Raw genomic sequence first — 21169 nt, forward strand, 5'->3', positions numbered from 1 at the left:
TGCACAACTATAGTCACAACTGATAGCAATCTGATCCTCTAACACCTGTCCCTACTGAACTGAACATGCACTGACATGCAACTGAGTTAACTGATGTATTCTATAGTTGCATTATGAGTTAATAACTTGTGAATTAATTAATAACTAATTCACCCAACTCATCTCTAGTCTATTGATCAGTTAGACTAAATACAACTAGTTTAACAAAGTTAAACTGAACACAACTCCATTAACTGCACCTCTAGTCCACTAAACTCAACTCACTTGAGTTCTAACTGAAGTCCTGCATGCAAATATTGGTCATCCAATAGGTAACCACGTATTTCCTTCTGGGATCTGCATGTACCACATCCGTAGATCATCCTGAAGTGCTCCAAGAGAATAAGACAAAGTTTATAGTCCAAATATTATTATGAGACAATAATATTTGACTTTTCTATTTTTGACAGCCAGTCTAAAAATAGACTTTGATCACTCATACTGTGATCACTCATACTGTGGTCACCCATACTGTGGTCACCCATACTATGATCACTCATACTGTGATCACCCATACTGTGATCACCCATACTGTGATCATCCTTGCTGGGATCCAAAAATAGAACTTGCGCCATAATTTGCCTGCGGGCCCACTTAGTGAAGGCGACTCTTTTCACTAAGCTCCATCATCTTGTTGCATTCTCAACAAGCATTTCTTGTTGCACACTTTTCAACAATCCCCTCTCAACAAGAAAGGCTTCCTCTCAAACCCGATCCTGTAACTCTGGAATGTTCTCCATGCAACACATCTGGCCGGTCCACTTGCTCTGTCATCAAAGTCTCTGACTGCTATTGCCTCTGTCGACCGAAGACTCTGCATCTCTATGCTCTTCAGTATCTGACTGCTCTAGCCTCTGTCACTTTGATTTCTGACTGCATCTGTGCTGCTGCTAGTTCTATCTCCCAGCATTGCATCTGCACTACACCTCCCAACTGGCCTCCTTGTTGGGCTAGAAACACCCTCTGATGCTGAAGCTCTACCTGCTGCTGATAAGTGCTCCCTCTCTGACATCTGCGCTACTGCAACATCTCCATGCATCTCGCACCATTGCACACCTCTCTGTGCCACCTAGCACTGTGCAAAACACTTGTGCCTCTCGCATTGCTGCAGCCTGCTAGCTACGCGCTGTCCTGGGATTCCTTGCACTATCGCTCTCTCTGCCGCTCCATCCGCATCTATCTCTACCCAATCAGTCATTTCCTGCTACTACACATCTGGGGTTCCCGTAGCAAGGTCTCATCCAAGAGGTTGGGTACCTCAAGGATCCTGCCCCTCCTCCTTGGGATAATCAATCCACATCACTCCACCTCCTACCTGGAGGTATGGCTGCATGCGATCCCTCAGCCCACCTGGCTTGAAGTTTCCCCCTACTGGAGGTCTCTGCATGAGTAGATGTCTCTACTCGATCTCCTCTCAGCTTCCCTTGTTGTGGCTGCTCCACAACCTCCTGAAGTTGTTGCACCAATCGTGGCTCCTCCACAATCATCTGAGACTTCTTCTGGCTCTGCATGTTGAGAGGTAATATACGCTCCCTCTCAACCACCAAGTCTCCATCAGTTGCCTTGCTGCTCAAGGCTTTGCATGCATCTTGAACCTCAAGAGCATACAGGTTCTTGACCCGTGAACCAATCTGCTTCACCTGTCTAGTGATGATGTGTCTAAGGAAAACCTTTCCCTTACTAAAGACCACATCATAGCCTCTGTCTTCCAACATCGCGATCGACACCAAGTTTCTCTTCAATCCTGGTACATACTTGACATCGGTCAAGGTAAGGCGAGCTCCATTCTCCCTCTGAAAAATAACCGTGCCTACACCTGAGACACTATACTTCTCATCATTACCCATCCCTATGAGTATCTGGAGATCTTTCTCCTCCAAAGTACTGAACAAACTTTTGTCATCGGTCATGTGGAAAGAAGCTCCACTGTCAAGAAACCAACCACTTCCCATCATGGATGAAACCATGCATGCGAAGAGTGTGAAATCCAACTCAAACTGTGAAGCAAGTGCCTCACCTTCAGATCCTTCCCCGGATCCCTTCTTGGACTTCTTCTTTGGGTAATTAGTAGCATAATGGCCCAACTCATGACAACGAAAGCATCTCACCTTCGACTTGTCAACCTTCTTCCCATAATTGGAAGAACTGTATTCGGAAAGAGAAACCTTCCCCTTCCCCTTCTTCGCCTTACTCGCTAAGGCACAGTTCTCCTCATCCTGCATGGATGAAGAACCATCTTTGGTGCTCCGTCTAATCTCCTCTTGCACAAGATCCGACCAAAGTCTCTCCCATCCTGGCAATTTCTCCCTTCCATTCACTGAGTCCTGGTAGCTATGCCAACTCTTAAGAAGGCCAAGGAGTGCTAGACTCACCAAGTCCTCATCATCAACAGTCACCCCCACACTTCCCAGCTCATCCCGGCATTGGGTGAACTTCGCGAGATGCTGGGGCATACTGCCACCATTCTCGCATTTGATGTTTCTGAGTTTCACTCTTGCTTTGGAATTAAATTCAAATTCCACCAGCTCAAAACGCAACCGCTTCCGATCTAAAATTCGTGAGAACAAAGTATTTCTTATACAGAGATCGACTGTATGGGCATTCACCGGATATCTCACCTTCCAAAAGAAGGATGAATCCAGAGGCTACCTAGCCCGATTACAGACTCTGCCTGAAGAAATAAAATGTAAACACTTTCTGAATAATAGATCCGATGATCAATCCTCGCTTGATATCCTGTAAAAATCTCTTCTACAAATCAAGCAGCTCTGATACCATGTAGAATTTTGAATAATATGACACATATTCACAGAGATTATCCCGATTATACACTTATAAGCGGAACATGCATAATACATAACCTCCTCTACGTTGATCATCAATTTACAGAAGCAGAAACATTCATAGGCGTACATAGAAGCATCAATCACACATATCAACACAGTATTTTCCCGGGGAAAGCATCTCGCTAAAAACCCCAACTATCTGTATATTATAGTGATTGAATCATGTAACAATACATAGTACAATACTCCTCACAAGTACTCAGTACTATCTCCACATGCTACACACAATACAGCTCAGATCTGATCTCCAAATCTCCCCCGCTGCTTGCCTGCCTCCACTGCACAATACCTGCTCAAGAATTGATGAGAATGGTTTACCAAACTCGTATTTGACCTGCAAATAATCACTCACACTGTGTTGGACGTGAGCACAGGCTACAATTCTTGGTATTGGCCAATTCATTGGCATACTCAATCCCTCTGATTGTGCAAATCATCATGCACAGCTATAGTCACAACTGATAGAAATCTGATCCTCTAACACCTGTCCCTGCTGAACTGAACATGCACTGACATGCAACTGAGTTAACTGATGTATTCTATAGTTGCATTATGAGTTAATAACTTGTGAATTAATTAATAACTAATTCACCCAACTCATCTCTAGTCTATTGATCAGTTAGACTAAATACAACTAGTTTAACAAAGTTAAACTGAACACAACTCCATCAACTGCACCTCCAGTCCACTAAACTCAACTCACTTGACTTCTAACTCAAGTCCTGCATGCAAATATTAGTCATCCCATAGGTAACCACGTATTTTCTTCTGGGATCTGCATGTACCACATTCGTAGCTCATCCTGAAGTGCTCCAAGAGAATAAGACAAAGTTTATAGTCCAAATATTATTATGAGACAATAATATTTGAATTTTCTATTTTTGACAGCCAGTCTAAAAATAGACTTTGATCACTCATACTGTGGCCACTCATACTGTGGTCACCCATACTGTGGTCACCCATACTGTGATTACCCATACTGTGATCATACCTGCTAGGATCCAAAAATAGAACTTGCGCCATAATTTGCTTGCGGGCCCACTTAGTGAAGGCGACTCTTTTCACTAAGCTCCATCATCTTGTTGCATTCTCAACAAGCATTTCTTGTTGCACACTTTTCAACAAAGTCAGGTTCTTGTTTAATTTTTGCATTAGAGGCCTTGTCATCTTGTTATTTATCATTTCTAGAAGTTTCATGAAGTTTTGGGTAGAGGCCTGAGTCCTGGCCTTGAAAAAGTGGCTAAGGATCTAGGGTCGTTGACACAAAACTACCTGAAAAGCCTGCAGTCGCATGGATGCCCATGTTGTGCATGCAACTGGAAGGTTTCAATGGCATGGAGGGCTTGTCGTGGGTGCAACTGAGGGTCTATCTCAATCAGAAAGAATGTTAACTCAAGGGTTTGACACCTGGAGTGGTTGGTTAGCCCCTGGGGGTCCTGTAGCTTTTGAGGAAGGTTAATTTGGTTTTGATTTTTCGATTCCACTTCATTAACTATACTTGGGGAGTTGAATCATATCATAGTAACTCTTTGTCACATGTTTACCCTAGTGGACCGGTTAGCTTGGGTAAATGTGGGAGGAGAGTGTTACACTTACTCCTTTCTTAAAATATTTAAACGGTGGAAAAAGAAGGTGGATTGAGGAGAACACAAGTGGAGTTGGACATTGTCTTCTGCTTAGTTGCAACACACATTTTTGTAGCCATTCCTTGGTTGAATAAGACGAATAATATTATTGTATTCTTAGGATAATAAGACATGAACAACATGAAAAGTCATTTAAAGATTTTGTTATTATGTGGGAAATTTGTATTGTTTTCTACTTTGTTGAGTATGTGAGAAAAATTGGCATTATGGCATTAGTGAGTTTTAGAAAGCGTATGTCCTAATTTACAGGGAGATCATTGTGTGTGAAATATAGTTGATCTTTGTGTGTGAAATAAACAATTATAAGTAACTAAGCATAAGTAAACCACATAGAATAGTGCACATATTCAAACTTAGTAATTACATATTTTTTAATATATTGAATGTCTAATAATAGCATTTTTGAATCAACAATTTTTTAGTATATACATTATATTATAATATAATCTGTGAATGCAAATAAAGCCTTGAAATAAAATAGATATCTCTAGGTGTTCTCTCTTCTTCTAGTTAAAGACTCTCATAGTTGACCTTAGAGTCCACAATAGTCTTATACATTTTCAGTGTCATGGATTTTTTTGTTTTGTTTTTGTTTTTGTTTTTATTTTTAATTAATTTGCATTACCTCAAAATATTAGATTACATCAAACTTCTCATCGTTGATAAGCACAATGCATCCCAATACATCCACTCTCTCCTTGGACTAACTATGTAAGTCGGGAATAATCATGGATTTGTGAGAAGGTCTTTCTTTCTTTGGTGGACATCTATTCACCTTGAGAAATTATTAGAGATAGCTAAAGAGGTACAATAATTGAGTTTTATGAATTACTTTTATTTCTGTGAATTTTATTATTAGGAATAATTTAAAATAATACAATAATTGAGTTTTTATAAGCCAATTTCAATTCCAAAATTTTTGCATATGTATGTAGCTTTATGAATTTAAAACAATAAACTATTATGCTTTATTTGAGAGATGATTATTTCAATACTTATTATTCATAAAAATTACATGTAATAATTTAACAAAAATTTAACACTTTTATTTTTGAATAATTAAATATAAATTTGATTGTCATATATCTATAGACTATTTTTAAACTCATAAACTATTTTTGATCTAGTAGACATTAAAATATCATCTCATTTCATTATATCAAATACATGAAAAACAAATTACATTTTCACTTAAACGAAAAAATAAATTTGAAATCCAACTCTGGTGGGATCCACACGGACACCAACACCGTGATATCAGCACATTCTACAGTATCAGTCATATACCGAGAATACTTGGCCGTCGAATACACCTACAGATTTTCCATATCTATCAACGTTTTGAAAATAAATCAAAACACACTCACAGGTATTTGAGACTTGAAATTCCCATCTTGGCAGCGACTGTCCTGGTAAATTGAAGCACGGATGGCCTCGAATTTTCTCTTAACCAGAGGAAAAAAATTGAAATTCAGCCCTGGTGGGATCCACACGGACACCAACAAACAGGGACCGCAAAACTTTTAGCACATATTCTAGATTTGAAATCATGACATCAAATTTTCTATTAACCAGAAGAATAAGTTTGAAATTCAACCTTAGTGGGACCCACACGGATACCATCAGACAGGGGCCGCAAAACTTTTAACAAGCATTCCAGATTTGAAATCATGGCATCAAATTTTCTCTTAACTAGAAGAATAAATTTGAAATTCGACCCTCATGGGATCCACTCGGACGCCAACAAACACCGCAAAATTTTTAACAGGTATTCCAGAGTTGAAATCCCTACCCTAGCAGCTACTGTGCTAAATTGAAATAGCAACACGGATGTATTCAATTTTTCTTTTAAGTTGAAACAGAAACATGGATGGAGTCAAATTTCGTCTTAACTAGAAGAATAAATTTGAAATTTAAAATTCAACCTCGGTGGGATTCACATTAACACTTACAAGGATAGGATTGGAGTTGTTTTTAGTGTTATTTTTTTGGTTCCGGAATCCGACAGAAGTGAAATCTTGATTTGTGTTATTTAAACTAGTGTTTTGACTGTATATATAGATGCAGCGCCCTTAAAAAACCTAGGACATTTCAATTGTGCAGGGGTTACCTATCAAGTTTGTGATTTCAGTAAATTCCAACTTGATTTTAGAGAAATTAGACAAGAAAAACTCACCAGAAAAACTTCCAAAAAGTCTCACTAAAAACAACTCGTTTCAGATTTGAAAATCCTAATGATTTTAATGATGTTCAGGAGGCTAAACAACTTAAAAAAACCCAGAGAATAACAACTTATCCTAATGATTTTAATGATGTTCAGGAGGCTAAACAACTTAAAAAAACCCAGAGAATAACAACTTTAACTTATTTTCGTATTCTTTTCCATGTCTAATTTTCTACTCAGAATCTTGAAAGCTAGCAGTATGATTAATCTATCTTCATCAATTAAAGGACCAGAGAGTGACAACTTTAACTTATTTTCATGTTCTTTTCCATATCAAATTTTCTGCTAAGAATCTTGACTAGAAAACTAGCGATTTAATTAATCTTATGTTTATCAAATAAATAATGCAAATTGATCTTAGCAGCGACTCTCCTTGTAAATTAAAACAGTAAATTGAAACACAAATGGCATCAAACAAATTTTCTACGAAATCACCTATCGCCTCCGTCTATTAATGGCATATGATGTACCCTAAAACACACATCTTCTTCAGTAACTCTCCTCGTACATTGAAGCACAAGTTTCTCAGGTTTTATACTCGATATACTCCCTTCAGCTTCAGTTTGCTATTCGAGTAACAACATGGCCCAAAAACCTCCATCTTCTTCCAGTAACGCTGTGGATATAGGAACCGGAGTTGTTGCTCAAGTTATAGCAGACATTGCCAAAGAGGGGTTTTTGGCTCCAATCTTGAGGCAATTGGATGCTATTATTCACATGGAGCCAAACAATCAATATGTGCTATATAACAGAGAGCGTTTGAAGAACCTTTCACAAGATATATCTGTTGTCTTTCGAGATAGTGAGAACACAACGCACTCTGGAATCCTCCAATATTTTGTGGGGAGGATGATTAATCTCATAAAAAGGGCGTCCTCCAATGTGTTATTATTATATCACAAGAAATTGGCATTTGGGATCATAATAATAATTATTTTTAATCAATATGTTATTTTTTTTATTTTGTTTTATTTTATTTTTTAGAAACAATTTTTGAAACACTTTTTTATTTTTATACATATATTTCATTATAATACATATAAGTACATCAAAATTATCACAACGGAGAGACAAAGATCGGTTACACAAAATCCCCTTTCTTACTTAAGCAAGGAAACTGCAGTTTCACAAAATCCTCCTTACATAAGCAATGAGTGCTGATATGTCAACTGAAGAGTATCCATATCTTTCTTGAAAATGGCATTCGTTGAAAAACGATGTTTGAATTAATAAAAAACACATCCACAGGTCAGCTCTATGATAGAGAGTCTGAACCAAGAGAGTCTGGCTCTACAAAATTCTCTACATTGTCCATATACATCACATATTATATAGTAATCATAGATTTAGGGAAGTTAGAACCATAACCTAAGAAATAAAAACTAATTCTTATCCTGAGCTCTCGTGAACCAACTCTCACTATTCTAGGATATTCTCCATTATCTCTAACACTCCCCCTCAATAGAGAAGGGGTTCACAAATATGCCTAACATCTCCCTAAACATTTCAAACTTAATTTTGCCAAGAGGCTTAGTGAAAATGTCTACAACATTATCACATGTATTACAATATACAACATGGATTTCTTTTGATTGCACTTTCCCCCTGACAAAGTGGAATTATGTATCAATGTGTTTAGTGTTCTTGTGAAACATCAGATTATTAGCAAGTTTGATTGAACTCTTATTGTCGCATCCGATTGTTGTTGCATCTTTCTGTTCTTCCCCGACATCCTGGAGAAGTCTCCGCAACCAAACTACCTCACACGTTGCTACACACATAGCTTGATACTCTGCTTCTGCTGAAGACAAGGAAACTGTATTCTGCTTCTTGTTGCTCCATGTAATCACCCCGGATCTAATGTTGAATGTATAGCTTGTTATGGATTTGCGATCGTCTACATTTCCAACCCATTCTGAATCTATAAATCCTGTCAATCTAACATCATAGGAATCAGTGTAAATAATACCATAGTCTACAGTACCTTGCAGATACCTCAAAACACATTTCGTTTCATTCTAATGACTCTCAAGTGGCATGGACATGTATTGACTTAGCATACTGTTATGAAACCAGCTCAAGAAAAGATAGAAAAGATAGATCAACGCCTTAGAATTCAGCCTCTTCGAGGGGGAAACCTCCTTTACATTACATAAATGAACAATTCTTCGATGATACAAATGAAAAGACCTCTTTTCTATATATAGGAGTCTAAGGGGTCATAACATAATCAAAGCCGACATAACAATAATAATGTAAGGGCACAATAATAACAATAGTGGGCTTCTATGGGGCACAATAGTAACAATATGGGCACTACATGGGTACATCAATATAATAGGTGGGTTATACTAATAACAATAAGGGGTTACACTAGTAGTATAGGGGCCTAACATGCCCCTCTCCTTCAAAAAGCGTTGTCCTCAACGCTTGAGTAGTTCTTGATGCTTCTGTATAAAATTCTTGTCCTCCCATGTGAAATATTCAGCGGGTAAGTTCTTCCACTTGATGAGATACTCTAAAATTGATCGATTTCGTAGCTGTCAGGTTCTTGTTTCTGTGACTGCTCCAGGTTCCAATATGATTTTTCCTTCCTCTTTAATTTCTGGCAATATTGTTTGAATTGGGATCTTTTGCAACTTTTGAATAAGTGGCCATACTTCTTCGTCCTTCTTCCATTCATCCCTTGCTTCGTTTATCCAATCTGGTTGGATAATATAAATAGCACAAAACAATGCTTCCACATCCTCATCCTTGAAGAGTCTTCCCATTCAGTAAGGACGCCATTTTTTAAGTGCCCGTTGTTTCGTTTGATTTTGCACCGAAGTGGCGCTATCCTTTAAAAGTTGGAAAACTTGTTTTTGATGCTCGATGTGACCTTTCACTACTTGAACCTTTTTCTTCTTGATATGTCCTTCTATCTCTAGAGTTTGAGGAGTGGTAATTTCTTCCAATCCTTTACAAGATATGGTCGAATTTATTTCTTGATGCTCGATGTGATCTTTCACTTCTTGAACATTTTTCTTCTTTATATGTCCTTCTATCTTGATAGTTTGAGGAGTGGTAATTTCGAACAATGAATTACAAGATATGGTTGGATTCATTTATTCTTTCTCGATGTGATCTTTCACTTCTTGCACCTTTTTCTTCTTGATATGTCCTTCTATCTTGAGAGTTTGAGGAGTGGTAATTCTTGCCAATGCTTTACAAGATATGGTCTGATTCATTTCTTCTTTCTCTGGGGTGGGGTCCTGGCATATATCTTCTTCTTTTGTTGTTTCTCGATCCTTTTCTTCCTCCTCTTCATATTCTATGTAAAATAATTTCTTCTGAGCACACTTATGACCTTTAGTGCATTTGCTATCACAATTGTAACAAAGCCCTTTTTCTCTTTTTTCTTCCAATTGTTGTGGTGTAACCCTTGTAGGTTGTGGAACGCTAGGAGAAACAACACTTCCATCTTTATAGTTGTGAGGGGTACACGTCTTGGTTTCCATAATTTTGCTTTCCACTATGTCACAAAGCCCTTTTACTCTTTCCAGTTGTTGTGGTGTTGCTCTAAAGAAGGTGTTGCTCTTTATATCCTCATAATGTGCTATGATTTCCTCCGTGAAAATTGACCACGTAACAAGTTGTTTACGAGAACAAAGCCCTTTGTACCATAAAAATTGATTTGGTTCTAAATATGAAGATGCAATACATACCTTTTGTAACAGTTTTACACCATGTATATCAAAATATTGCTCCATCTGAAGTATCCAATTTACCGGATCCTTGCCATCAAACTTCCTCATCTTGCTTTTTCTTGATTTTAGGAGCTCTACCCTGAAACGACTATAACTTTGTACTTTCAGATATTTAAGTTCTGAAATTGCTACCTGTAGTAGCCCTCTGTGTCCTATTTTTGATGCCACAAGTCTGACCCAAATTGGATTCTCCAAGGAATAGTTATGTGGAATCTCCCACAGTGACTTGCTTATAGACTAGTTCAGTAGAGCGAATTTGTACGACGTGCCACGAGTCACTGTTTCGACCTTTGGATCTGAAACATGCATACAAGAAACTACAGTCCGTCCTCTTTTCGTACCTTCTTATGAAATTTCAATCCGATCCCCAGAGAGAAAGTTATGACGATTTTCCCCAGGTCACCTGTTTTGAATGTAATTCAGGAGTCTGCAAAATGGCCAAATTCCTCAGATCATATCTCCGCAAATATCGCGCGAAAAGCTATGAAATTTGGACCCAAGGTTCAGCACGATTTCTTCTCAAATGGGTTTTTTTTACGACTTCTGAAACGTCACAGAAAAAAAGTTATAGTGAAAATTCCACGATGCCCTGTTTGGAGCAGCGAAACCCTAGAATCCAAAGCTCTGATATCAAATGTTATGAAACCAGCTCAAGAAAAAATAGAAAAAATAGATCAACGCCTTAGAATTCAGCCTATTCAAGGGGGGTAACCTCCTTTACATTACATAAATGAACAATTCTTCGATGATACAAATGAAAAGACCTCCTTTCTATATATAGGAGTCTAAGGGGTCATAACATAAGCAAAGCCGACATAACAATAATAATGTAAGGGCACAATAATAACAATAGTGGGCTTCTATGGGGCACAATAGTAACAATATGGGCACTACATGGGTACATCAATATAATAGGTGGGTTACACTAATAACAATAAGGGGTTACACTAGTAGTATAGGGGCCTAACACATACTAACTACATAAGCCAAATATGGTCTAGTAGTGGTTAGGTAGATTAAGCTTCCAACCAATTGTCTGTAAAGTGTCGCATCTGCCTCTTTAGATCCATCCTTACTCTGAAGTTTGATGTTCTGCTATAGTGGTACTGCTGCAGCGTTACACTGATCCATCCTGAATCTTTCCAGTAGACCTTTGACATACTTACCCTAGGACATAAAAATTTGTTTTGAATCTCTCCAGATTTCAAGATCCAAACAATATCTTAATTCACAAAGGTCTTTCATTTTGAACACCTGTGACATTTGTTGCTTGATTTCTTTGATTAGAGCAATAGTATCACCTGTAATAATTAAATCATATACATACAAAGAAATCAACACTATGTGCCCTTGTTCATCTTTCATGGTATACAAATTAGGGTCATTTTTACTTATGTTGTAGTCAAGTTGCAAAAAAATGAATCAATATTTTCATACTAGGACCTGGGTGCTTGCTTTAGTCCATAAAAAGCTTTCTTTAATCTACAGACTAAATGTTCTTTCTCTTTTTGGACAAACTCCTCAAGGTGCTCTAAATAAACCTCCTCTTTCAATTCTCCATTTAAAAATGCAGACTTTACATCTAGTTGGTGAATCATCCAATGTTTCTTAGTAGCTAAAGCAATTAATATTATGATGGTATTTAGTTTAGCTATGGGAGCAAAGGTTTCTTGATAGTCAATGCCTTCTTTTTGTGAATACCCCTTTGCTACCAATCTAGCTTTTAATTTATCTGTGGTTCCATCTACATTAATCTTTGGTTTATACAACCATTTACAACTTATGTTTTGATTCCCTTTAGGAAGTTCAACCAACTCTCAAGTGTTGTTCCTGATTATAGATTCATATTCCTGTTCCATAGTTGTTTTCCATTCACTACATTCATTTGCTTCCTTATAACTAGAAGGTTCAACAACATTCATCATACTAGTTATAAAAGCATTTTCCCTATATCTAGCAGGCAATTGAGTCTGCCTACCTGATCTTCTAAGCATTGGTGTAGCTTCTAATCCATTTTGAGTTTCCTTTGTTGGACTCGGCCTGATCACTGCATTTGAATTCTCTTCTTCTGCCTTTGTCTGCTGAACCTGGTTGTTTCCTGTTTCTTCACTTTCTTCCAGCAAGAATGGAATATCCCATTCCTCATTGCACTTATTAGATTCTTCATGACCCTGCTCATGGAATATGACATCTCTACTAACAAAAATATTGTAAGTAGAGGGATTAAATAACCTATAAGCTTTATATTGTGAACAATACCCTACAAAGGTACATCTGATGGCTTTTGAATCTAGTTTCTTATGTCTTCCTTTGAAATATGGGCAAATGCTTTAGACCCAAACACTCTTAAATGTTTTACTGCAAGTTTAAATCCATATAATGCTTCATAAGGAGTTTTAAACTCAAGATTCTTTGTAGGACTCCTATTTTTCAAATAGACTGTAGTATTCAATGCTTCAGCACAAAAAACATTCGAAAGATCCTTACCTTTCAACATGCTCCTAGCACATTCCACCAATGTTTTGTTCTTTCTTTCCATTGCTCCATTCTGCTGAGGAGTATGGGGCACTGTGAATTGTTGTAATATTCCATGGTCTTCACAATACTTGATAAGTTCATCCTTCCTGTATTCTCCCCCTTGATCGAAGCGGAGAATTTTTATATGCTTCCCTATTTGCTTTTCAATCATGTTTCTGAACTACTTAAAGTATTCAAATGTGTGAATTTTCTTACTCAAAAAATATACCCAAGAAAACTTTGTGCAGTCATCAATAAATAGTAAAAAATACAGTGCATCTCCTATTGACTTTGTTTGCATAGGTCCACAAAGATCTAAGTGCACTAATTCAAGTATGTCTCTCTATTTCTTTTCTACTCGAATAGGGAATTCTTCTCAATGCATCTTTCCTAATTTACAAGTATTACAATCATTATGCACTTGTTTTAACATAGGAATATCTCTTACCATTTCCTTTTTGTGAAGTAATAGCAAATCATTGTAGTTGATATGACCAAATCTCTAATTCCATAGCTCTTATGTAGTCAAAATTGCTATTGCCAAGGCTCGAACTAGTGCTGGTCTTACATCCAATTTGTACAGACCTTCTGTTTGAATTCCTGTAGCAATAGTCTTCATGCCACCTAATAGATATTTAATATAACAGTTAGATTTAAAAAAATCAACTTTAAGATCTTGATCTGTAATCATGGATATAGACATCAAGTTATTTGTTACACTGGGCACATACATGACATTATGAATTTGTCTTACAGTACCATTAGGTAAAATGATAGAAATTTTTCCACACCCTTTGATCTGATGGCATCTATCATCACCTAGGTATATTTGTGCTCCATCATTGATTTCTTTAAAATCTTCGAACCATTTCTTGTTTCCCGTCATATGTGTTGATGCTCCCGAATCTACATACTAGATGTCTACATCAACATTCTCATCAAAGTCTGCCATGAACAATCTGAAGTTCTACTCATGATTATCATTTGCGAGATGACCTGCATGTCATTTCTGCTTCTGCTGTTGTTCATGATATTTCTTCTTCCTGCACTCCTTAGCTATATGACCAAGTTTTTCGCAATAAAAACATTTAGTTACAGAGTTGTTTCTACTTAGATGCATACATTGAGTCTGATTTGGTCTTTTCTATGAGTTTCCTTCGTCTTGTTGTTGTGGATTTCCTTTTCCTTTGAAGAAGTTCTTTTTTTGCCACCAACGCAAGATTTGCACTCTGGGGCTTCAAAGTCAATATTCTTTCTTCTTCTTGCATTAATATTCCTATCAGTTCTTCAAACTTTGGGATCTTCTCTCTCGCATTTATCCTAGTGATGAACATTTGGTAGTCATCAGTCACACCATTCATGGTGATTGTTACAAGATCTGTATCTGCAGCCGTATCACCAATGTCTACCAATTTCTTCTTCAGATCTTTTATCCTCGCTATGAAGGAAAAAACTATTACATTTTCCTCCATATGTAGGGATAAGATCTTGCTCTTTAGGAACAAAATATGATTTGTATTCTTGATCTCATACAAATATTTCAAAATTCCCCAGATTTTGCTTGCTGATTTACATTCTCTGATATGTGGTGTGATGTAGTCTTTTAATGACATCTTCAGCAGTGTCTTTGCTTTACCTTCTCTCTTCTCCCAATCTGGGATCGATGTTGATCCAGCTGTTGGCTTCTGCTCATCCCCATTTGCAATCGTCCAAGCACCCTGCACTTCTAGTAGAGTTTGCATTTTGAACTTCCAATTCACATAATTGGAGCCATCAAGCTTGTTATGCTCATTCAAGTATGCTTCAATCATTTGATTATTCATCTTGACGATTTAAAAAAAAAAAAAATTGATAGGAAAAAAATAGATCTACCCCAGATCTATGTCAAAGACAATGTTTGATATACTAATTAGGTTCGCGGTTAGTCCGATCTCTTGACACTCTAATCGACAACTTGGCCTCAAGCGTTACCGATTTCTACTACTTTCAAACGTTTGAGTTAGTTGGTTCCCACTCTCAATACCACGCGAGAGTTGATTTCCTGTACACGGATTGCTTCTCAGCCTCTTACACGGGCTGATCCCGCAGTGATCCATGCCAATCCCTTAGAGGTCAAATGTTTAGATGAAGACACACAAATCTCCTAGCCTTCTCTATGCAGACTTCGGGCAGGTCTGCCAGCCTCAAACATGCGACCTCCTCCATGCAGTCTTCACCACATTGTGCGCTCTCCACAATAGTCTTGTGAAGAACCATGTATAGGGTCATCACAACCTTCTCTCAACAGACCTCGGCCTCCACGCAGCCTTCTCTCGGCAGCCATTGCCAAGACGTAGCCCCTTTTTTTGTTTGCACGGTCGGTGCAATTATCCAACACAGATTCACAATGGCGCAATTCACCATGGTGGATCCGCGCCAAAATGTTAAAATAAAATGCATGTAAGTCTCACAATGGGATCGTCGCGATTTTTCCCCCAAACCACGTGTCGATTTTGCCTCAGCCACGACTGGCAAATCCTTCACTCAGCGAATAGGTTTCTCAGCCCTGTCGCTCTGATACCATGTTAAAAAACAATGTTTGAATTAATAAATAACACATCCACTAGTCAGCTCTACGATAGAGAGTCTGAACCATGAGAGTCTGGCTCTGCAGAACGCCCTACATTGTCCATGTTATTATCAGGAAATCTAGTGTCCACTCGAATTTGCTAGTCCCACTAAGACGGGTAGCTATCTTAGAAACAAACAAACTAAAGTTATTTTCGTTTCCCTTTATGAGAGGTAGATGAGAGGGAAGTAAAGAGTACCAACCTCAGTCTTGCACTTGGTTCCTTGCTTGTTTCCTCTCCCTTCTGACAGATCTTTTCCACTCCTTCCTCGCTCACCCCGCTTCAAAGAGAACCTGTAAAGTCAAAGCAGCATAACACTATCGAAGTACAGAGATCTACAATCATAAACAATATAGGACCAGATATATATTGACCACACAAATGCATATATTATCAAACATACAAGAATGTGAAGGAAAACTCGAATAACTTTACTAATAGAAAGAATAACAAAGAGGATTACAACCATTGATTTGACCGAGCGTCATCCTCCCAGCATGAAAGCCCTTCTTCACCTCATGAAAAGTTTAGATCACCCAACACTATGATGTTCCACCAAGAAACCAACAACACTTCCTTACAAAATACAAGATTCCAGCCTCTGGATCTCTATGATGAGGGATCCATATATAGATGTTTGCGGGGGGGTGAGTCAGCTTCTGGGATTTTGATTAGTGTCCTCTCTCTGATAGTTCTTGGTTCCACTTGGAGATTCATGACCTCTTACTCATCCCTGGGCGAATTCAAAGAGGCAAGTGTCATAGGAGAAGTTTCTAGAAGATTCCATGATCATCCACCTTGCAAACTGTCTTTGCCATTTGTCTACTCTCACCCATCACACCCTACAGGAGGGCTTTCCAGTATGCATCAAAATTTTTGCACTGAGCAGGTGAGATGCATCACACCCTTAGCACTGAGCAATCTGTATGGTCCAGTTTTGACCAGTTCTGAGTAGTTTTCGATGGAGAACTTCTGGGAGATGATGTAATCAGTTGACCTTGTTCCTTTAGGGTATCAAACAACAGTTTTAGGGGCTCAAAATCCCTTGGTTTATGGACATATGTGATTGGGGTTGCAGTGGCCAAGTATGTCTATAACAGTTGCCCCCTAAAGCATGAGGTCGTTAATCTTTTGATGTCAGGTGAAATGCTTTATCATGAGGTTTCGAGGTTTTTCGAACTGGAAGGCAACCTGTAATAAGATACAATACAATACATTATCTTCATAATATTTTCATGATCTATCTGAGGCGGGCATTCCCATGCTCAGCTTTATAAATTCATTTCATGTACATAGGACAGACAACCGTCTGTGTGGCAGACTGATGATTCTGATAGAGCCATCATTCCTTGATTCAGATGATCATCTGTGCAACAATGATGTACATTTGATGTCTTTATTTTCCTGAATATATCGCAGCTTGGATGGATGAAACTAGATCTGGGGTCTTCAAACTCGTGCAATATTTGCCCGGAGTACAAGTCGATCCATGTGAAAGATGTTCTGGAGTCGAACATGGAAAGACATCGCCTGCTTACTAGCAAATGATGTAAGCTGTTAATAGGCGCGAGAGGAATCATCGATAATGATGATGACCCTCAAGGTAAGGTAGTACAATTCACGTGGTGTGAAAAAGGGACTTGGTGTCGAACACCATGTAAAATCTTTCGGTCGAAGGCCATTGATGTAAACCTATCGCCGAAAGTGAGAAACTTGCCATTGAGGCATGTAAGCTTCAAAGTACTGAAAGGGTTATTCCTAGGTCGACTTCTTGGATAATGAGCTGATGTCGAGAAGAAGTGACCCATCGTAGGAGGGCCTTAATTTATCCCACATCTACGACACGGAACAGAGCAGATGATTTTGCAGAGTTGAAAACGATCTGATGATACAAGGTTCAGGGTGGCAATCATGAAAGAATGGAGCGTGAATGTATTGCAGTGGATAAGACACAAGATGGGTTGGTGAATTCTCTGAGCGACTTCTCTTGAACATATCGGTGACACTGAAATGGATTGGTAGCGTTAACCCCAAAGATGGATGGTACGATGGACCAATGGTAATATGACCGGTGAACGGAATAACCCAACCCGACTTAGACATGGAGTGAAAGTGTCATGTTCAAGAGCGACTTGCTACCAATAAAGTTTCTTCAAGTTTTCTTCCCAATTTTTCCCTAGTCATTGCTGACCAGTACCTCTTTATTTTTATCAAGCTTGAGGAGGATAACATATTCTTATTCTATAATTTTCCCTTTGGGAAAACTCGTCGCTATGTTTTAACGAGCCTAGTGACAATGAGACTCATTCTTGTCTATATGGACAAGTTTGTCGCTATTGATTTTAACGAGTTTAACGACAATGATAACTCGGTCCTTTTTCAATTTTAGAGAGTCTGAAAAGGGACGGAAAGGAAACTCCAATAATCTTTTTTCGTCATGTAATCCCTTAAGTCCGAAAAAGTATAAAATAATATGAAAGGGATGAATTTTTGATAGTTTTAATGAGCCGAACAAGACAAGCGCTCAATCTTTTTGTGTAATAATCCCTCAGGGCCAAAAAGATTAAAATCTAGAGGAGGGATAGCACTTCTGATAGCTTTGACGAGCTGGAGAGGCCAATTGCTCGGCAATATTTTCATATTTATTGAGTCAGATGAAAAGAGCTTAAAGGAGACTCGTTTTTTGAGGAATGAGTGATATTTTCGGGTAGTAGCTTATTCCATGTGAGGTTTGGAACTTTCCAATCACACAAGTGTCAAGAGGATGGCTAACAGAATCACTCATCGTAGTTGTTCCTCAAAAGGGATAAACAATCAAATGGAGGCGTATGATCGGCTACAACAGAGTGGAGGTGATGATGAGAACACGACCAAGGCTCAAAAGCTGATGATAATGCATTCACAAAGGTTATTTACCGGATATTGGTTCATATTTTAATCAGCTTAAACTCTAGGGGAACATTTTCTCATTGCTTAGGTTTAATTTTTAACAAGCTTGAACTTTGCGTAAAACTGCTCGTGATAATGGTCATTGATATTCGATTCACCGTTAACACTTTGTTCCTTTGACGGTCATACTACCTTCTCAATTTCTTCATCAAACCGATTAGAAATGAAAATACATGCTTGAAAAATGAGTTAAAACACTAATACCCTACTCGAATTACGTGAAAAGTAATTTAAAAGTGGTTTTTACCCCTCATTTTACCATTTCATTTGAACTTGGGTTTGTTGGAGCTTTGGAGGTGTTTTCCCCCTTGATTTTCACCAGCTGATTTTGGGAGATTCTGTGGACGATTCGTGGCGCCGTCTGGACCAGGTAGGAGCTAAACCTGAGCTCTTCAATTGCATTCTTTCCTTTTTGAATTCTGAGCATGTTTCCCTGCCTTTTTAGGCCCCTGGGATTTGAACAATTCGCTATGGCCCCATCACACCCTTTCTATATCAAAAGGTGCGATGCATACTGGACTGGCCATTGGCCAGTCAGTATGCATCTCACCCAGTACACTGCTAGGGTGCGATGGGCGCAAGGAGGAAAACTTTTGCACTGTTTTTCATGGAATTTTTGCCTGTTTTTTGCCAAATCAGGATCCTGACTCTTCTCTTGTTTTTTTTTCAAAGATTCATCAGAGCAAAATGGTTGTTACATGGCGAGAACGCGAGCATGAAGAAGAGGACATGGTTGCCTTACATGATCCGGGTACGGTAACTGCATTGCGGAACTGTGGCTTGCTCAAGTTCTTTCGCATATCTAGCATGAGGCAACAAATCAACTTGTTGCAATATTTCCTCGATGCATGGGATCCTACCAACCAAGTGTTCCAGATCAGAGGCAAATCCATCCCCTTGACTGTTGTGGACATCTACTTTTTGACCGGTTTATCGAGGTGTGGTGCCCCTCTCTCACTATCAGGTTCCGCCCATGGGGGCGAATCCGTGAGGGATTATATTCGCCGATACTGTAGAGAAGGATCTCAGCTGAGTAGGGACGACAAGATCAATATCCGAGATGTCACTGACCAGTCCTTGAGGACTATTCTATTCACCTTTGCTAGACTGGCTGGTAGTGCGGCTCTTCACTTGGCCAACAGGTCCTATATGCAGTACGCCTTGGAATGCCTCGAACCAAAGGTGTTCAACTAGTGTGATGCAGTACTCCCTATGATAAAAGAACAACTGACCAAGGTGAAAAATGGAAGATCCAAGAACTTTGGCTATGGTTCTATTTTGACTGCTTTCGCCTTGGAGAAGATCCCACTGATGCAGCCACAGTACATTTCACTTGGTTTGCCACCACCGATTGAGCCACGGATGCAGAGATGGGTTGACCTTATGGCCCGACATGCTGGTCAGTCTCAGGTTTCTTTCTTTGATGCCTTCTTTGAGTGGTTCAACAATCAGGAGATGGTTTATGCCGAGTGTCCATATGCTGGTATGGATTTCCGGGGTGACCCATATTTGGTGATGCTGGCTGGTGAGCAGTGGGGTGTTATAGGTAAAATCTCTAACCATTTCTCTGTTTATTGCTTTTATAATGTTCTCGTGCTTTCTTTTATCAAGACTAATCAAAACTCATGTGCTCATGCAGATATTGGACCAGTGCGACCAACAGTGCGCCTGAGAGCACCAGCTACCGTTCCAGCAGGAGAGGCTGTAGGGAGGGCCGTCCTTCACGACTTGGATGTGGCTGAGACTCTTGTAGATCTACAAGATCAGATCGAGGGTCTCACCCTTGGTATCTCGGATGTGAGGACTGACGAGCTGCCTCTTAGATTACAGCGACATACTACTGGCATGCCGAGTCGATGGACTAGGCTTTTATGCATGATTGCACAGGCGGTGACTTGTTATCACCAGCATCATTAGACTAGGGTGCCCCTTAGCATTTTGAGTTTTTGGGTCATTTGACCAATTTTGTCGTGGTGACAGAACATTATGTATAAACCATAAACAGTTATATATATTTTTGATTTTTGGAGTACTATTTTGGTTAAGTTATATGATCGCGATGCAAATATTGATGAAATGATTCTCTTTTATAAATGTCGCAAATGTCCATCTAACACATAATTTTCCAATGAATCTGTTAATGTGTTTAAGTTTATGGAAATATGTTGATATTGAATAGAATCGAACTATCTCTCCAATATCTTGACCCTTAGGAACATGCAATAGATAGCTGGATTTCGTACGGAGTAGATACCGGTGAGTTGTAGAATGACGAGTTGTGAGTCTAGCCTGACAACAAGTCGGCGTATGCCATGCACGATGACATCAAAGAGGATTTCTATCAACGCGCTGTATTCAGCGATGTTGTTTGTTGACCGACCAATACATACCCCTTCGAAACTCACTAACTCGCCGCTTGGATCAAAGATGGCCCAGAATGCAGAAGATAGGTTCCACAAACTACGAATCGCTCCGTCGGCATATCCAACAAATGATTCCAATAGGTTCAACATCTGCAAAAAATGCAAAAGTGAATTACCTAACCAAAACGATTACTCTTAGCGAAAAAAAAATGTAACAAAAGCATAGGGGT

The sequence above is a fragment of the Pinus tabuliformis genome, chromosome 9, assembly GCF_031772625.1.
Source record: "Pinus tabuliformis cultivar Carrire ecotype Pingquan chromosome 9, CPIR1, whole genome shotgun sequence".
Classification (NCBI taxonomy): Eukaryota; Viridiplantae; Streptophyta; class Pinopsida; order Pinales; family Pinaceae; genus Pinus; species Pinus tabuliformis.